Below are 20,879 nucleotides of genomic sequence, written 5' to 3'. Positions count from 1 at the left end.
TTCATTATTATTATTATTATTATTATTATTATTATTATTATTATTATTATTTTGAATATTTTAGTGTCATTAATCATATAATCATTGTTTGTGTTATTTTCTTAAGAAACACCTTAGATAGTTATATTTTGATAGGACTGAAGAAATATTTGAAGTATAAGTAAATTATATGTTTGTATGAATACTTTACCGAAAAACCCGAAAAAATCCGAGGTTGAAAAATTCGAGTTTTATTGGTTTGGTTTGGTTTATATATTTAAAAATCCAACACAAATGATTTGATTTGATATTTGAAAAACCTGAACCAATCCGACCATGTACATCCCTAATCGTGAGCTTATTTACTTCCAACGTATACTTACAATCTTTATGATATAGCTTAAAATGGGCGAGACTTTATGTCCTCCTCTATGATAAGTTGGACGGTAAGTAGATTTCTGTTGTTAATCTTAACCCCTTCTTGATGCTCCATAGTTCTATTGTGAGGTTTGTTGTAAGCGAATCTCACCGGTGCTTCTTAGCTAGCATCCCTAAAATTCCCTCCATAAGCAGGCTATGTGAATCTTCACAGCTATTAATATTCAATTTAATGAAGAAAGTATTTAAGTTGGTAGATGACTTTCTAAATGGAATATCAATAGTTGAATGATTTAATTTATAGATTAAATATTTATAGTTGAGTAACTTTGAAGTTATAAAAGAAAATTATTGACTTTCTATGAGAAGAACTATATTAGTAATTGAGTGACTTTCTATAAGAAAAAATCATAGTTGAGTGACTTTGATAATATAAATGAAAGTTGAGTAACTTTCTATGAAAAAAAATATTAAATGAGTGACGAGATATTAACTCACAAATTATCATTCGAGAGTATCCAAAAAAGAAGAAAAAGAACAAATTGTACAAGTACTCATGAATACAATAAATAATTAAATCAAATTATAGTTACAATTTGACTTGATACACAGATATACATTTTAACATGATTTCAGTTAGCAAACAAATACATCAAATTTTTGAGAATACGTATCTTGATACCTAAACTTGATTTAAGTTGGCCCATAAAACACACCTATTCTATATGGTATTTTCCATAAGTTATTTGACATTTTATGTTTAATTTTTAGAAAATCTAATAGTTAAAGTCCTTTGACATACTAAAATAACAATTGTGATTGTGTTTAACGAACCTGTCGGACGTTATAGATAAGCTTATATATATACTAGATGAGTGTTGCCCGTGCTAAGCACGGGCCCAACATTTTACGCTTTAAAGTAGTGGCGGCATGAACATATATACACAACTAAAAGGATTTCCAGCTATATTTATGCAAAAAGATTGTTTAATAAGTTTATGCCGGGAATGTCTTCATAGATCATATAGGCATAATGCTATTTGGTGTTCCTTCTCTGCCACCCTCCAATGTCTCCAATTCTACACAACCTGAACCACAATATTACATACACACATAAACAATATATCTAGAAAGTCAAAAACAAACCAACAACCAAAGCTGCTCCCATTAATATTACAGATACAACATTTCATCTTCAGCTAAAATGGTGCACATTCACGATAAAAATTGAGCTAGGAACATACTAAACAATGACAAAAAACACCTACCTTACGGACTCCTTTGTAAACATCCTCACCAGCAGGATTATTAATGAAAACTCTGGTCTTGGATTCTCTTCATTGCAAGCATTGCATGTCATCTTACATGAAGACAATAATATTTTCGACAACTTTTTCTCTACAGCTGATACAAATGATATGCACAAGGTAGACACAATATCAAGGGAACTATGAATCTTTTAGGAGTTTCATATTGACTCGAAATTAATTACTATTCAGCGAAATGACCACATTACACAAGCACAACGTTTGTACTCATAATCTGATTTAGTGCCAACAATGGGTCAAATTTGTAGCTTGTCAAATTAAGAGGGATAGTATCATGCTCTTCATGTTAAGTAAATATTTGCCAATATGATTTCCAATAAATATTTTCAAATCATTTTAAGAATCTCCCGTAAAATTCTGCAAGACAATTGAAGAAATACTCCTAAGCAAAAAGGGTAAAACACCATTGCAATCTTTTAGGAGAAAAAAATAGAATGTAAAACCAGTTATATTGTATAGGAACAAACTTCTTGTGTCACTACTCCATTAGCAAAAATAGAAAATCTCAAAGCTCTTCGAATGAGATGTTGAAGCAAGGAATGTCAGGAGTTACAAAAAAATAAACAAATAACGCAAGAATTCAACTGTTAAACCTCAATAAAGCTTAATGAGAGTTAATTGAATTATACATCCACATTACAAGGTAAATCATAGGAAAAACTATTCATGTTAACAAATAGAGAAGCTAGAAGGGAAATTGGATGATGGAATTTCTAGATGGAAGCGAAACGTGTACTGACAAGGTGGTCTTCATCCATTTCAGATTATACATGTCGTACAAGTATTCAGAAGTTTGAAATTTCCTCTAATACACATGTTAGGCTATTATGAGGATGATGTTTATAGTCACGGAGATGTGTCCGTAGCTTCGAAATAGGGATGGAGCTGTGATAACACAATACATGAAGCTAGCAGTTGTTATAGCTCTGTCATCAAACTGATCAGATATATAACCTGTGAGGATTCCACCTACTACCCCTTTGACATCAAACAATGTTGATAAGTTACCAGATTCCTCGTTGGAACATATCTAACATGACAAGCGTAGAACAGTTAGCATGCTTCTGTGGCTAATGTAGTATGGCAGCCACAATAGAGAAATGTGTAAGACACCAAACAAAGAGAAAAAGCAAATGGCGCAACTCCTGGAATCCTCCATGCTCTCTAAAACCCACAGCGGATTCATCTTCTCTGTTTGATCTTGAGAGAGGTTTATTCAATTCCTCGTCTTATTTTCCTGGAGATAACACTTCATCTTTATTACCTAAATGATTTCGGATGAACGGGTAACAATAGGAGCACTATCATGTTAGTAAAAGCAATAAGGATACCAGGAACAATCATTGACCGATCCCATCCGTATTTAAATAATATTGATGAGACTAAGTACTCCGTAAGGTTCCCAATAGATGTGTGAGCATTCTAAATACTCATTATAAGTCACCTTTTCTTTGCAAAACCAATTCCTGATCATTGCAACTACTGAAGGACATCCAGTGGGTTGGAACAATCCAGCAACCATTTGGATAGTCAGATAGTAATAGGAACTATGGACGGTTGCCCAACATCCAAGTCTAAAAAGAGTTGTGAATAAACCTATTCCTAATGTTTCCACTGTAGAAAAAAATATTGAATCCATTCTATAGCCTAAGTGCCCTGAGATATACATTTTGATGGCAGACACAAATAGGAAAGCCACATCAAGATTACCATTTCCATCAGGGACTATTAAATGGAAACCAACCATCTCAAATGATACTATTACCTTGCCACGATAAATTAGGACCAAACCCACGGGATTGGGGATCAAGTGCTTGTTTCACAATGCTTTGTGGTTTTTTCAATTAGCATGGTAGCCAAAAATCTATATGAAGTGGATACATTAATCAATTACCATAAGAATTTTCTGTATCAAATATGTATCTGTTAGCTTGGAAGAGAGGTTTTATGTGAAGGTCCAAATATGGCTTAGGCATACAGAAGTGCACACCACTTGGCATAGGATAAAGAAAATACCACTAAAGAATAAAAAGTCATTTTCTTTAGCTAGAGAGCGCACCTCATCACATAGATATTGCAGCATGGCATTCACTCGAGCCTGCACGATGTAAGGATCTTCGATCCTTCCAACAGTAATGATTAGAAATGCACAAATTAAGTTCTAGATGATGAGGCGGAGATCATGTAAGTATCTCCTCAGAAGAAAAAAATACGGTAACTGCAGAAAGTGAGAGTTTCTCAGCAACTTGACTGAATTTTGAAGAGATCAAAGTCATCTTGAAAAGTAAACCTGGTACTTGATGTAATTATATTTATTTACAGAATGGTAGCTCCTTTGAAAAGTAAACCTGGTATATTTATTTATTTTTTATTTTTTTTTAGAATGGATGTAATTATATTTATTTGCAGAATGGTAGCTCCTTTGCTCCACTATCTACAGCCTCAAAACATAGCTTATTGTAAGACACTGGCAGGTTCCAATTATTGGTGCCATTGAGCATGCGATCCTGCTGGCCAAGCACAAGTCATATGTCTTCATTAAAACATGTATATAATTTTATAGAGAAGAGGGAAAATGTTAGAACATATCTTTCATTTTGATTACCTCTTATTATATTTAGAAAGGGAAAGTTCTTTGCATCATTATACTTACTGAAGAAGCAAAAATATAGTAACATCTTTTATAGAAGGTGAATTTTATTTGATATTTCTGGCAAAATTCTATTTCATAAGATGATGCTCACAATTATGTGGTTCTATTTTAGGCAAGTGTATGCAACTTCCAGGAATCTGAGAGTTTCCAAATCTAAATTATTGCGACTATGAGCTTCTAGAGCCATGTGATGGTAATCCTACCTTTCAAGCTCTGATTTTGTTCTATGCTTTGCATATTTTAAATTTCCAAGACCAATGTCCCAGAATAGAATGCAGCTTTTCATAGATCAGGCAGTCAATATTTCATGATGTCATTGACTGATGACTTCTATAAGATATTAATGTAATCACGTTAAAGTTTAGGATAGAAACCAACCTGCTCAGCAAAATGTCTCCAAACATATTGCATGAAGGGGATGTGTTTCAGCAGGAGAGAAAAATCCAGTGACATTCGATATAATAACCGTGTCTTCTGTCGTAATATAGGTAATCAAACATGCAGTTGATGAAGCTGAACATTGCTTGGTCCTCTATCCCTCCAATTTACCTGGCTTTGAAATGCCAATGGTGGATAAAACCATACAAGGTGGTCTAAGGACCATATCTATTGGATACAGATCCCAATATCCTTGCAGACCAGATGCAGGAGTCAAGAACTTTACCAAGCTGAAACAAAAATTAAAGGTATATTATAAGTACGTAGACCTTCATATATTACACAATGCACAACTTGAAAGCATTTCTTATGTCTTAAAACTCAGAACTTGTACCCAAAAATTCATTTTTTCTAAAAACTCATATGAAAATAAATAGAAGAACAATCCACTCTTTTAATAACTATTGATTTATTACTAAACGTGTAGATTATAAGCAGCATATGACCATGTCCATAACTATCTTGGGATATTCCATCCTTAATTAAAGGAGCATGTGGAAGATCCAGAAGATTGTTTAAAAGTAGTTCATGTTCCATCGGAAGTTCCATGACTATCGTCTATTTGCATTTTCAGTGAAAACAGTTGTAAGGCAAAATAATCAAACATGTGTTGTAAGATAAACAACTGAAAATGTAATGGTAGTGATCATTTCAAACCTCTGCATGAATTTGAAATCCAGAAGGTCGTAGTTAAAAAGAAAGGGTAGATGCAGGTGGATCATTTGCTGGCCAAATCCATATCATTCCTTCTTGCTCAAAGCAAAGTAGTGCTTTGATCTTTACATTCAGTAATCTTGTTGATGGCATTGTCTCACACTTCCCGGCATTGGAATACACCCATATTAAATTCATTAAACAAATATCAAAATTAGTGTCAGCTATTTCATGTCCTCTACAAAAATGAAAACGGGAGGAGAAATACAAAATATATGTCTGATTTATTGAGTAAAACACATATATTTCATTAAACCCTCAATTAAATTGAGTTGTACAGTTGAAGTCTTTACCATATTTCATTTAAAAAGATCAAATCATCAACGAAAGATTAAAATGGACAAAAAAGAAACACAAAGATAAGAACCCAAAAAATAACTCTCAAGAGAAATAGAGGAGACATTGTCAAAGAGGTTGTGAAGAAATATGGGCTCCTTTTTTTTAAAGTCACCAATAAGATCCCAAATCCTGTTTTGAGGCAATTCATTACAATTCCGACATAAATTGCTTAGGAAAATATACAGTTATCAATGCAATTTCCATCATAAAATGCTAACAGAATCTATTAACAATTATGAAGTAATAAAAAAGACTGAAAATCAAGATAAGAACTACCTCGTTTATCACTAGAATTTGACAGTCCAATTGCTTTATAGCCTTCATAAAGGTCCTTAAACACCATAGTAAAGGAGTAAATTTGCTGGTCAAGGGGTTTGATGACGTCCATGGCCAGCAATTGAGTTTTTCTTGCAGTTACACTTTCTTTTGGAGAAGAAAATCATAGAGAAAGATAGCAACAGGAGAAAGTGGAAAGATGACAAAGGAAACCATGGAAAGATCTTGAGAGCAATTGGCGAGAAAAAAAAGCATGCTTCTAGAATATGCACCGAACGATTTTAATGGTACACCCGTTCTATTATTTGTACTGTCATAATTCGAGTTGGATGGTGACTTTGGCAGGGGACAAGAACTTAAGTTACCAATTTCTGAGTGAGAAAGTGAGGCTAGCATCACTTAAAAAGAAAGCGGTGGAGAATAAGATGAAGACTAACAAACTTCACTCAAAATCTATTATTGTACAAAGATTAGCCATATTTTACTCATTATAGAAGAAAATCTAATACATTTATTATTATCACTAAGATGCTTTCACAATTGCTTGTTTATTCGAAGTCTATGTGCTCCCTTTATTAGTGTAGACCAACGTCAACATCCTGATTATAGTCAATTGCACACCATATAGAAGTCAACAGCATAATACCCAAGATTTTTGGGCATGTTAAATTGATGGCCGAAGCTAGCATCATTTCACTTTATTTTAGTAGACACCCAAATGAGGAACATTGCAACGGATATTACCGAAGAAGTTTCAAAAAATACTAACCTGTTGAAATTTCTGGAGTGCATATTTCAACTTTCCATTGCAAAATTTGCAGCTCCTCACCTATAATGACACAATAACCCCGATCATAATCCGTCAACAATTAGCCACACAACAATAACAACAACCTACATTGAAAACAATAACAAAGTAAAGCACACTTCTTTATAATATATAGTAGATTTGCACTGAAACACATTGAAATCATAAATAGACTTACTATTTTAGGAATATGCATAAACGCCGCAGTGAAATAAACTGCAAAAAAGTTCTCAAGATTACCACTCTGGGAAACAATTACGAAAGTGCAAAAAGCTCGAATCATATAACTATTTTATTCAGAGAAAATATATTTATTTTATTTTTAAAAAAAAAAGTGACATGAAATGCTAGCGTATAGCTGAATATAGCTCTAATAAAATTACTAATGAGTTGCCGATTAGTAAAAGAACTCAAGTATTACCACTAAGTTGTCGGAGTTTGAAAGGATATTTATTACTTGGCATGGAGTTTTTTAAAGAAAATAAAGTAATAAAAGTAGCAAAAGAGGAAATGGAAAAAGAAACAAAAGATTTAGGCAAAGACATACCTGAACTTGTAACACCAGTTGAAAGGATAAGAAACTCGAAACTCGAAAGTCACATTGTTGAGGAAGGGAAATATATATTAAAAAAAAGATTTTAATTAAAAGGGATGCAAATAAAATTTCTAAGTGAAATATATAAGGCGAGAGGAAACATGACTGCTTGAAAAATATGAAATTTGAGATGAAAAATAAGAGTTAAAAAACTTAACTCTAAACACGAACTCAAGATTCAGAGCGAAAGATTCACATTGCCACTTACTTTAGCTTTCGCCTCTTCCTTTTCAAGTTCTTTTCTGTAAAATTTAGTCACTGTTCAGAGTAAAGAAGAGAAGAAGAAGCAAAAAGGAAAGAATGATCTAGAAGCGTGGTCAGAGAAAAGCAAATGTGAAAAGACGAAAATACCCTTAGGATTGTTTTAAACAACCAAAAATAGAAAACTGTCCAACTTTTGCTGCACAATGTACTATAGCATTAAGCTGTGGTCGTTCTTCCACTTCATGTTTCTATATATATACTAGATAAGGGTGCCCGTGCAAGGCACGGGCAATATTAATTAGCCCTACGTGACCATTTTTGATTGGTTTGGTAGTATTTGAGAGGGAAAAAAAAGTGCTAAAAGAAAGAAATATTAATTAGCCCTACGTGACCATTTTTGATTGGTTTGGTAGTATTTGAGAGGGAAAAAAAAGTGCTAAAAGAAAGAAATATTAATTAGCCCTACGTGACCATTTTTGATTGGTTTGGTAGTATTTGAGAGGGAAAAAAAAGTGCTAAAAGGGGACCCACCACTTATATAGTATGATGATGATGAGATGAGATGATGAAGAAATATTAATTAGCTCTACGTGGTCATTTTTTATTGGTTTGGTAGTATTTGAGAGCACAAAAAAAGTGTTAAAAGAAAGAAATATTAATTTGCCGTACGTGGCCATTTTTGATAGGTTTGGTAGTATTGGTAGGAGCTCTTTTAAGGAAGGAAATGACGGGAATACCCTTGGCAGTCCAAGGGAACCACCACTTATATAGTATGATGAAATGACGGGAATACCCTTGGTAGCCCAAAGGAACCACCAGTTATATAGAATTTAGTATGAAATGACGGGAATACCCTTGGCAGTCCAAGGGAACCACCACTTATATAGTATGATGAAATGACGGGAATACCCTTGGTAGCCCAAAGGAACCACCAGTTATATAGAATTTAGTATGAAATGACGGGAATACCCTTGGTAGCCCAAAGGAACCACCAGTTATATAGAATTTAGTATGAAATGACGGGAATACCTTTGGTAGTACAAGGGAACCACCACTTATATAGTATGATGAAATGACGGGAATACCCTTGGTAGCCCAAAGGAACCACCAGTTATATAGAATTTAGTATGAAATGACGGGAATACCCTTGGCAGTCCAAGGGAACCACCACTTATATAGTATGATGAAATGACGGGAATACCCTTGGTAGTCCAAGGGAACCACCACTTATATAGTATGAAGTATGAAATGACGGGAATACCCTTGGTAGTCCAAGGGAACCACGACTTATATAGTATGAAATGACGAAAATACCCTTGATAGTCCAAGGGAACCACAACTTATACAGTATGATGAAATGACGGGAATACCCTTGGTAGCCCAAAGGAACCACCAGTTATATAGAATTTAGTATGAAATGACGGGAATACCCTTGGTAGTCCAAGGGAACCACGACTTATATAGTATGAAATGACGAAAATACCCTTGATAGTCCAAGGGAACCACAACTTATACAGTATGATGAAATGACGGGAATACCCTTGGTAGCCCAAAGGAACCACCAGTTATATAGTATTTAGTATGAAATGACGGGAATACCCTTGGTAGTCCAAGGGAACCACCACTTATATAGTATGATATGATGAAATGACGGGAATACCCTGGGCAGTCCAAGAGAAACACCACTTATATAGTATTAAGTATGAAATTACGGAAATACCCTTGGTAGTCCAAGGAAACCACCACTTATATAGTATGATGATGATGACCAAAAGAAAGAAATATTAAACTTATATAGTATTAAGTATGAAATGACGGGATTACCCTTGGTAGTCCAAGGGAACCACCACTTAGAAGTAGAATAGAAAATAGAATATAATAGAAAGAAATAGAAAATATTATATAAAAGAAAGAAATATTAATAGAAAGAAATAGAAAGTAGAAATAGAAAATATTATACAAAAGAAAGAAATATTAATTAGGCCCACGTGGCGATTTTTGATTGGCTTGGTGGTAGTTGAGGAACCACCACTTCTATATAATGATATATACAAGGCTACTGCAGTTCTCCCAACTATTGCACTAACAAAAGCGAATTTTGCACCTCCCAGACCAGCCATGTGCAATCTGTTAGTGGATGGTCATGAGAACTATGCTACCACTTCTAGAAACATATTTCAGTCTTTAAACAATGTTAAAAGCACTTGATACTGAAGATTAGATATAAGTTTGTCAAGAAACAACAGAGATGGCTTATGAATTATGTTAATCCCGATTGAGACTCTTCATGTTCTCCCCAGCGCACTCCTTTTCTTCCTTCATCTCGTATGTATTGTGTTGGCATGTGCATAGAAATATTCATTTTGCATTATCAAGTTATGAAAAAAATAACTTGATTAACTTTGAAACTAATGCTATAACCTATACGACATGCTATATAACTTAACTCCTTTGGTTGATAGTAGGACTTTTTGGGGTGTGGGGATTTAAAATGAAGAAAATTATGAAAAACTATAGAAATAGTATTTTTATTCAAAGTATTATGCTATCACCTGCTTCTCCATCCATTAAGATCTGATACTGGAGTATATTTTTCACAAGTGATAGTTATTAAAAAAAGCGTCAAAAACATGATATTATTTCAATCGGTTATTCGTACTTTGACTATTGTTGTGTGATTCTTCTATGGTCTTATCATAAAAGACAATAATATAGATGTGAGCTTTATTTTCAAGCATCATTTTAGATTCCAAATATATTAGGATTCATATTAGGTGTACTGCAATATTTGAAAGATAATACATCTTTACATGAGTATAATGGCTTTACTTGAGTATTTAAAAAGTTCATGAACAGATGTTGGCTAATTAAGAACCTGAAAAATGCACACTATAATTGATTTACATGTTTCATTTCAAAATCAACAGAATATAAAAGTTTAGATTCCATCTCTTACAAACATATTATCAAATACATTAGGTGCATTATCCGCCTCAAATTAGTTGTTAATCAAGACAAAATACATCAAAAAGACATAATGCATGTGAAAATTAGGAACAACTGCTAACATGCGTATAAAACTTGTTGTAGACATATTGTAATCAAAGGAATTGTATCGCTCTAATTTATCATGATGAGGCATCTTCACGTGATTGCACAATATATATAGAAATATAGTGAAAAATCTACAAAGAAAGAAACATAACAAAATATTGTTAGTGCTATCAAGCATATTATCGAATACCTTGAGTGCGCAAAGTGCCATAGCATAGAGAAGTAGTGAAATATGAAATTCATTTGCCAAAACTTCTCCAAATATTAACCCCTGCAAAAGAATTAGATTAGGAACAATACAAAGGCATGGAAAAAGTCTTCTAAAAACAGAGAAATTGAATCCAGAGAAGAAGAAACCAGATGAAAAATTTAACATTCAATCAGGAAAATAATGTATTGAGATGGAGGAACAAATTCGCCATTGAAGAGGTCAGAAGCAGAAGGAAGTGTTGAGAGAATACAGCGGGTTTAGGAAGCAGGAGAGAAATTAGGGTTAGAAAATTGTGAGATATATAATAAGAAACTTCTAGAGGAAGTGTGCTTATTGATGTACAATTAGTACTACCTTTAGTACAATGCAAAGATGCAGTGTTGGTCCTTTGTAAATGTACAATTACTACTGCCTTTAGTACAATGAAAAGATGCAGTGTTGGTCCTTTTTAAGTGTCATTTCTACATAAGGGTAATATGGTAAAAGATATCAGGAAAAAAAATATTTGACTTTGTAAGTTGAAAATTTTAGGCTAGATTTGGTTATGCTTGGAAGAAATCTGAGTAAGGTGAGGTCTAGGACAATCTAAAAAAAGAATTGGGTGAAACGTCTAAGTAGATTTTATTTTCCTTGTTGCTAAGAGGTTAAGGACTCTGTAGGAGTACTTTTCATAAGTAAATTCGGATGAATAGAACTCCTGATATCGAACTTGGTGTGAAGGGGTTAGTTTGGAACACCAATGTTTAAAGGTGTGTTGCAAAATAGGCTAATTTGGGACGATTTATGAGGTCATATCCCATGCAAGCCGCTATATCAGGTGACATCCCACTACAGTGGTGGAATTAATTCTCGTTATAATGTCGTTGATATAGAAGGATTGGGCTGCTATGACGAGGTAAGTCACTAAAAATACAGAAAAATCCTCAAAACCGTTCATTATCATCTAAAACGTTTTGGGGAAGTGCAGAGGCGACGTAGGACAGTTTTTGTCTGTTTTCTATCAAAATCATCCATAAAGGTAATTTTGTTCTTAGGCCTTAGAATCTGTAGTGGTGATTTTAGAGGAGGGTTTGGTTTGACTTAATGGTGAAAACCCTTGGTTTGAGTGGGATAATCATGAGATTGGCCTAGGGTTTGAGATTAGGATATAATTCGGAGGTCTTTAGGCAATTTGGGTTTAATTATGTGTTATATTAATTGTTTATAGATCAAGAACAAGCTAGGCATCATAACAAAGGGAAGGCTCAGGTTCAATGAAGCATTTTGAGCTTAATTCTAGTTAGGTATGGTTGAATTGTTCTTGTTTACGTTATATGTGTTTGTTAATTGTTTCACTAGTAATACTTGTACATTATGTTACAGAGATGAAGGGGATGATTTTGAAATGATATTTTGTTATCTATCTCATGCAATGAACTCGTCATGTTTGCTTGTGTGTTACAAGTGTGAATGTTTCATTATGGTTGTGATTGTGTGGTGTGTGATTGTCAGTTGGCTCGGGTACCATGTTTGGTAAATGTATTATCGATTAGCTCGGATACTATGTCTGGTACAAGATATCTCTTGGTTGATTTGGGTACCACGTGTGGTACATATTATCGATTGGCTTGGACACCACACCTAGTATGGAATATCTATTAATTGTCTTGAATATCATGCTTGCTACAGGTTCTATATCGAATGACTTGGTATCACGCTTGGATATACGTGTAATTATTTGTGTGTTGGTTTCATGAGTAAATCGGGTTGGTTTTATTGCAATGTTGTTGAGCATTTATGTTGTGATTGTTAAGTTAGGATAAGGACTGGAGTCTTGTTTGTGTTTATGAATCGGTACTACATTGGCACGTATATTATATCACATACATGTTTATATATGTGTATTATTTACATCAATATATGTTTATAAGATTATCACGATAACGTTATAAATATTATTAAAATTATTATAGAACGAAATTAGTTTATAGACTGTCATGATCCAGACTGTCGTGATTGGCACCCACGCTAATTCTCCAGTGGGAGAACCACTACTAGAACCAATTAAACTCAAGCAACTAAATCAAAATTGAGGAAATAAATAGAGTTCACATAAACTCTAACAAAAGTCTAACAATAATAAACTAACAATGTGGAAGAAAAAAAACCTAGAACCTGAAAGTCAATGTACCAAAACATCTAACAATGAACCAAGTCTAAACAAGAAGGGATACAACCCCAAACTAATGAAATAATCAACTAACTAGAACATAAGTCTAAGTTCGAAAATGATGGACATAAACGAAAGAGAATTACATGGCAGCCCGGAAGAATTGGCTCACTCTTGAATTCGAACAACGATCACTGATCTCCTAAGTGAGGTCTGTCAGTAGCCGCTTGAAGATGCCCTGTACTCAACAAAAATAAGAGCAAGTGCAGTATCAGTACACAACCACAGTGTACTAGTAGGATCACGTGGCTATCCCACTAAGTTCAACATAAGCAAGTCAAGACAACATTATAAGCACATGCATATATATCAATATATACAATATTATCAACATTTACGAACAACGAACAACTTCACATTTTATATCAAATCATTGGTCATCTCATGGAACCCAAACTCAAACAGTTAGCATACCGAAACGTGGTACCCGATCCCAATGTTATGCCGGAACGTGGCAACCGATCCCATATTTATGCTGGAATGTGGCAACCGATCCAAGTTAATTTTGTCAAAATGTGGCAACCGATCTCATTCACACACCACAATCACAATCACAAGTATATCTTCAAGATCATACATTTAAGTCATGATTCATGGCATTCATCATTCATCTAACTCATTTACAACAAGTGTGATCAATAATGCAACATTCATATACATACAAGTATCATAATGAAGCAAGAACAAGCATACATCACACAATCATAATATCACAACCATCACATACCTCGAATCCAAGTTTGAATCCCCTAAGGCACTTGAATCCTCCCTTTTCGGATTATTTCCACTTGTTCTAGGTCTACAAACAACAATTTAATACGAGAATCAATAAACAATCACTAATTACCCAAATTACTAACAATTCTATGAACCCTAGATCAAACCCATGATCTCAATTATCCAAATTAGGGTTATTTCCACCATAGAATCTATGACAAAACCCTCCCTCATTAATATTCATCCATTCTATTACGTTCTACGGATCGAAAAACGGATTTGAGGAGTGAAAATCTTACCTTTAGCCTAAAGAATGGTGAAAAACAAGTAGGAGTCGCCTGGGGTTCATTCCTTAGCTCTAAAAATATAAAAGTGCCAAATAAGGTCGTTTAAGGGTTTATTTACGACTTTAAGTCGCGTTGAACCCGCCACAGCGTCCCCGCCTGGCGGCAGAAATCCCACCCCAGCTGCTTGCACGGAACCAGTGAGCTATTTTAATAATTCCAAGACCCCTATTTCACAACACCTCTTTAACCAACGATGCTCAAAAAATATTATGCACGCTAAGATCGATTTCGGAAATTCTACTCATCCTAATTCAATTCTATAAAGTCGTACGGATTCCTTAACGACTTATCTAACTACTAATGTAATCAAAATCATAAATAAGTCATCCGATTGTTACCAGATTTCCCTACACCTCAAAGACTTCGATTTCGTCCAAATCTGGAATAGGCTAGGAAATCTCAAGTTACTACGAAAAAGTTTTTCTGGTCCCAATTCTTTCCCCATTGGCTTTTCTATAACGACAGGAACAAGTCGTTATTATAGATATCAATTTACCCATCACTCGTCCCCGAGTAATAAACTAGGAGAAAAGGGCTAAAGCAAGAATAAAATAGTATTTGAATCGTCGAATAACTGGGAATACTGGTCCCACATACTTTTTCTGTCGACTCTGGGCTGCTAGATGCTTAGATTGGATACTTCTCACCTTACCCTGAACATCTTTCACCAAATCAACTCTCAAAGGTTTCACATCTTCAATCTCAAACCAACCAATTGAACACATGTATATCCTCCCATACAATGCCTCAAGTCATCTCAATACTCGAGTGATAAATATTGTTGTATGTAAACTTAACTACAACAAAACACCAAAGTTGATCGTACACACGTCTACAACATGTTATCAAGGGCCATGACACATCATTCGGATGAATCCTTTAGTACTTAAGCCTAATAAAATCCAAGTCAATACTCGCTACAAATAGAAGTGAACCTGAATCAACCAACACACACTAATAACACCCAAACAATCATAGTTCTTTACAACATCTCCATCCTACAATATAAATTCCCATGAGCTTAAGTTATAACGAATTTGATCTTTAGAAATCAGATACTCATCGAGGGACATGTCCAAGCATACAACCTCTCCAACAACACTATCGAAACTAGATTTATTAATTGTAGATTACCTCTTAAGAACAGTAGAATTGGACCCAATGATTCCCACATTCAACCACATATAATTGTTACATGTAGAACCACTAAAATACTTTAACAACTCCAAGACAACACCAATTATGTCATTCAAAATAACCAAATCTTCCCAATCTTCCCACTCATCCAAGAGAACATCGCAGGATTTAGTACCCCTGATCCATCACTAGGGATCCACCCACAAAAGTGAAAACACACGAGAGCATAGCTAATGAATCATACTCACAATACTAACAACCATCATAACACTCCGACCATTTACCTTATTATAAACCAACACTTTTAAAAATGAAATCTTTCTTACGTACTTAACAATCAATAGTAGTAAACTTACGACTCAACTTAGGTGTAAGTCCTTTTAAATGCTCAATACCAGATACAATTGATCATTTCTCACCTTGCCAATCCATATCTTGACAAAATACATCATCACGAATGTAGACTCACAATGAAAACTCTGAATTGTAAACTCAACTGTATAGCACAATCCCCTTATCTATTAACATTAGCTTATACCTTGAAGACTTTTATGAAATCCTGGATTTTCGCTTATCATGGATCGCATCTTCATCGATCTTACAATATCTTTTCGCTAAAATTTCAATCATACTCATTACTAAACTCAAAAACAAAACCCAGGCACTTATCATCACTCAAGCTAATGTTCGCACACTCCTTACTCAAGTCTTTTTTGATAGTTTTTTACCAATCTGATGGACCCATGACACTATTACCATAGCCATAGCAAAACAAATGAAATCACGCGTCTCTGAACACAATTATGTACCCCTCTGAAGATACCTCTTTAGTCTTAAGAATCCAATAAAATATTTTTGCTCTCGCCTCTCTCTAAAGGTTGTACTACATCCCACAATTTTTTCTTCATTATGACTCTAGCTCTTTAATTTCTATTCGAATGGTGTCCCACCATCTCTTAAAACATTCCATACAACCACGTTACTCACCAACCATTAGAAAATCATAACCTTAGATACTCGCAAGTCGTAATTACTATACAAAAAATTTGCTTAACCAATAATTTTATTATATAGTTGCATCCCCGTCACAATCCATCACGAACTTTTATTACCATTACGCTCAGTCAACTTTGACTATCACCACGAAGCCAACCTTTCATCAACATGACACCTCAAACTCAGGTATACTCATCCAATTCAGAGGACTAACCCAAATTATACGCAATTTCTTACTAAATCTTAAATTGCCTCCACCCAAGTATACTCAACGGAACTTTCTTTATCCATAAGCTTGTCATTCCGGTATTAATCCACTCCCTTATGGATTAAGATAAAATCATCAGTCCTCATACTACCCTACTTCTTCTTAACACACAAGATAGGAGCAACCCACTTGGAAACACTAAGACAGATGAACCCTTTATCAAGAAGCTCTTGGATTTGAGCCTTAAGCTCTATTAATTCTGCTGGAGCCAAACGATACGGAGGAATGGAAATGGGACGAGTGTCGTTTCCAAGTCAATGCAGAAATCTATATCTCTATATAGAGGCATACCAAGCAAATTCGTTGGAAACACTTCCTTAAAACTCATACACCACCGAAATAGAATCAATAGAGGGAGACTCAACCTCAACATCCCGAACATGAGGCCAAATAAGCCAAACAACCCTGCCCTACCAGTTTTCTAGCCCGAATGGAGGATATGATCTTAGCTAGCTTAGGCTTGTACACCCCTTCCCACTTTAATCTTTCCCTACTGGGGATCTCTAGAGTTACTGACTTAGCATTACAATTAATCCCGGTATGATAGGGGACAACCAAGTCATGCCTAAGATTATATCGAGTCAGTCATATCCAGCAAAACCAAATCAACCCAAGTTTGAAAATCCATAAACACAATAGGACAAATACGATATACAAGGGTGACTATGACTAATTCTTCAACTAGGGTAGAAACATGGATGAGGGCATCAAGTATAACACAAACCACATCAAATCCCAAGGCAATTGAACTGACACATACGAATAAGTAGAACATGGATCAAACAAAACAATAGTCATCCGGGCACAGACAAGAGTAGCACTTGTGACCACTGCATCACACCTTCAAACTCGGTCTAACCCGAAAAAACATAAAATTGAGCCCTGTCATCTTGACGGGCAACCTCTTTGCCTGGCTGCACTACTCCTCTACCTGCATTACCATTTCCCCGGCCTCCACGGCCTCGCTGATTTCCTCCTCATATGCCCAGATTCTCCACAATTTTAAATCACCTTATAACTTATATTTGATTATTGAACATTGAATTAGATCGCAAGGATTAGTTCGGGTACACTTCGAGTTCTGAAATTGTGACTAGGAAAAACAGGGGAGACAAGGCTGAGATTCTGTCTCGCCCTGTCCCACTCTGGCAGAAGAAATCCTGCCCTGGCAGGAAAAATCCCGCCCCAACGGCCTCAAAGGAAACAGAACCCATGCCAACAATTTTTCTAGGTTCTTTTCTTTCCCAATTTCCCCCCAAAGGTTCCCAACTATAACACAGGTATTTTTAGAGTACTCAATCCCCTTAGCTAGGATAATCATTGTCTACCCCCCGATCAACCCAACGAAGTACGCACTTAAAAATCCTTTTACATCGTTTCAACACTACCACACATATATCCCCAGGATACACCTAGACTCTCACACGGTTATCAGTTGGTCGCAACGCACGTCTAGATTTCTCGCTTACAAACCACATCATAATTTATCTAGACCCTTGCACCTAATCTCGTGATGACTTTCTTTTCTCAACAAGTTTCACGACACTAAAGCAGTTACAACTTGCAGACAAGTCCAAATTCTAAATTAGTTCGTTCCATATACGACCATTGATGATCATTTATGCCTTATACGACCCCTAAGGACAGATACCAATTGGAACCTTCTTAGTTCCAATTAACTTGTTTGTGTTCCTTCAGCCGGGACTACGGCGTCTAGTTTACTTTGTTGAGATACCAATTGGAATCGGGAGATACCAATTGGACTCAACTTCTTACCATAAACGACAATAGTGGCTAGTGAGCCCCCACAAAACTGGTAATTTCAATCATAGAACTTGGTCGAACCCAATTCTTAACCGCCTCAATCTTTAACTGATGTTAGCCAGACCGTAAATCAATCTTAGAGAAAATCGATGCACCTTGCAATTGGTCAAAAAGGTCATCTATCTGAGGCAATGGATACTTGATCTGAATGGTGACACTATTCAACTGTTGGTAGTTTATACACATCCTCTCTTGTTGGTGATGGTGTTACCATGTTTGTTGCTCTAGTTCGTACCATAGAGTGAAGAAGGAAAGATACACATTTGTATCACCCAGATACCAATTCGATTCAAGTCATGGCACGAAGGAGTACAAAGAAGTGAGTTTTTCCTAAAGTCCTATAGCCTCTCGAAGAAAAGTACGAACGTCATCGTACCATTCCGTAAGACTCTACTAGACTCATTTTGGTACAATGAGATCAACGAATCTAAGGCCCTGATACCAACTTTGTCACAACCCAGATCGTCGTGATTGGCACACACACTAACTCTCCAGTGGGAGTACCACTACTACAACCAAACCCAAGCAACTAAACCAAAACTAAGAAGATAAATAGAGTTCCTATAAAATCTAACAAAAGTCTAACAATAATAAACTAACAATGCGGAAGAAAAAAAAACTAGAACCTGAAAGTCAATGTACCAAAACATCTAACAATGAACCAAGTCTAAACTAATCAACTAACTAGAACATAAGTCTAAGTCCGAAAATGGTGGACAGAGACGAAAGAGAATTCCATGGCAGCCCGGAAGAATTGGCTCACTCTTGAATTCGAACGACGATCACTGATCTCCTAAGCGAGGTCTGTCAGTAGCCGTTTGAAGATGCATTGTACTCAACAAAAATAAGAGCAAGTACAATATCAGTACACAACCAACAGTGTACTGGTAGGATTCACGCGGCTATCCCACTAAGTGCAACATAAGCAAGTCAAGACAACATTATAAGCACATGCATATATATCAACATATACAATATTATCAACATTTACAAGCAACGAACAACGAACAACTTCACATTTTATATCAAATCATTGGTCATCTCATGGAACCCAAACAATTAGCATACCGGAATGTGGTACCCGATCCCATAATTATGCCGGAAGGTGGCAATCGATCCAAGTTAGTTATACCGAAACGTGGCAACCGATCACATTCACACACCACAATCAAAAGTATATCTTCAAGATCATACATTTAAGTCATGATTCATAGCATTCATCATTCCTCTAACTCATTTACAACAAGTGTGATCAATAATGCAACATTCATATACATACAAGTATCATAATGAAGCAAGAACAAGCATACATCACACAATCATAATATCACAACCATCACATACCTCGAATCCAAGTTTGAATCCCCTAAGGCACTTGAATCCTCCCTTTCCGGATTATTTCCACTTGTTCTAGGTCTACAAACAACAATTTAATACGAGAATCAATAAACAATCACTAATTACCCAAATTACTAACAATTCTATGAACCCTAGATCAAACCCATGATCTCAATTATCCAAATTAAGGTTGTTTCCACCATAGAATCTATGACAAAACCCTCCCTCATTATTATCCAAATTAAGGTTGTTTCCACCATAGAATCTATGACAAAATCCTCCCCCATTAATATTCACCCATTCTATTACGTTCTACGGATTCGGGGACTGAAAAGCTTACATTTAGACTCAAAAATGGTGAAAAATGAGTAGGAGTCGCCTGGGGTTCGTTTCTTATCTATAAAAATCGAAAAGTGTCAAATAAGATCGTTTAAGGGTTTATTTACGACTTTAAGTCGCGTCGAACCCGCCACAACGGTCCTCACCCCGCTACAGCGGCCCCGCCCTGGCGGCAGAAATCCCGCCCCAGCGGCTTGCACGGAACCAGTGAGTTATTTTAATAATTCCAAGACCCCCATTTCACAACACTGCTTTAATCAACGACGCTCAAAAAATACCGTTCACGCTAAGATCGATTTCAGGAGTTCTAGTCACTCGAATTCAATTCCGTAAAGTCGAACGGATTCCTTAATGACTTATCTAACTACTCATGTAATCAAAATCTTAAATAAATCACCGATTGTTACTAGATTTTCCTACACCTCAAAGACTCCGATTTCGTCCAAATTTGGACTAGGCTAGAAAATCTCAAGTTACTACGAAAAAGTTTTCTGGCCCCAATTTTTTTCTCATTGGCTTTTCTATAACGACGGGAACAGGTCGTTACATATACTTAATCAATAGTTTGCTTTCTTTTTAAGATGAAATTTATATAATTTTAAAGAAGTATAAAAAAACGGAAGATAGAAATTGATAAGGTAAGAATAAAATAAACATTTCGAAAGTCAACTAGACAAAAAGAAGAAGAATGACTATTTCTCAAAAATTGCGGAAGCAATTTGATTTT

The sequence above is a fragment of the Solanum tuberosum genome, unplaced genomic scaffold, assembly GCF_000226075.1.
Source record: "Solanum tuberosum cultivar DM 1-3 516 R44 unplaced genomic scaffold, SolTub_3.0 scf00712, whole genome shotgun sequence".
NCBI lineage: Eukaryota > Viridiplantae > Streptophyta > Magnoliopsida > Solanales > Solanaceae > Solanum > Solanum tuberosum.
The sequence above is the reverse complement of the archived record's forward strand: the minus strand, read 5'-3'. Positions refer to the sequence as shown.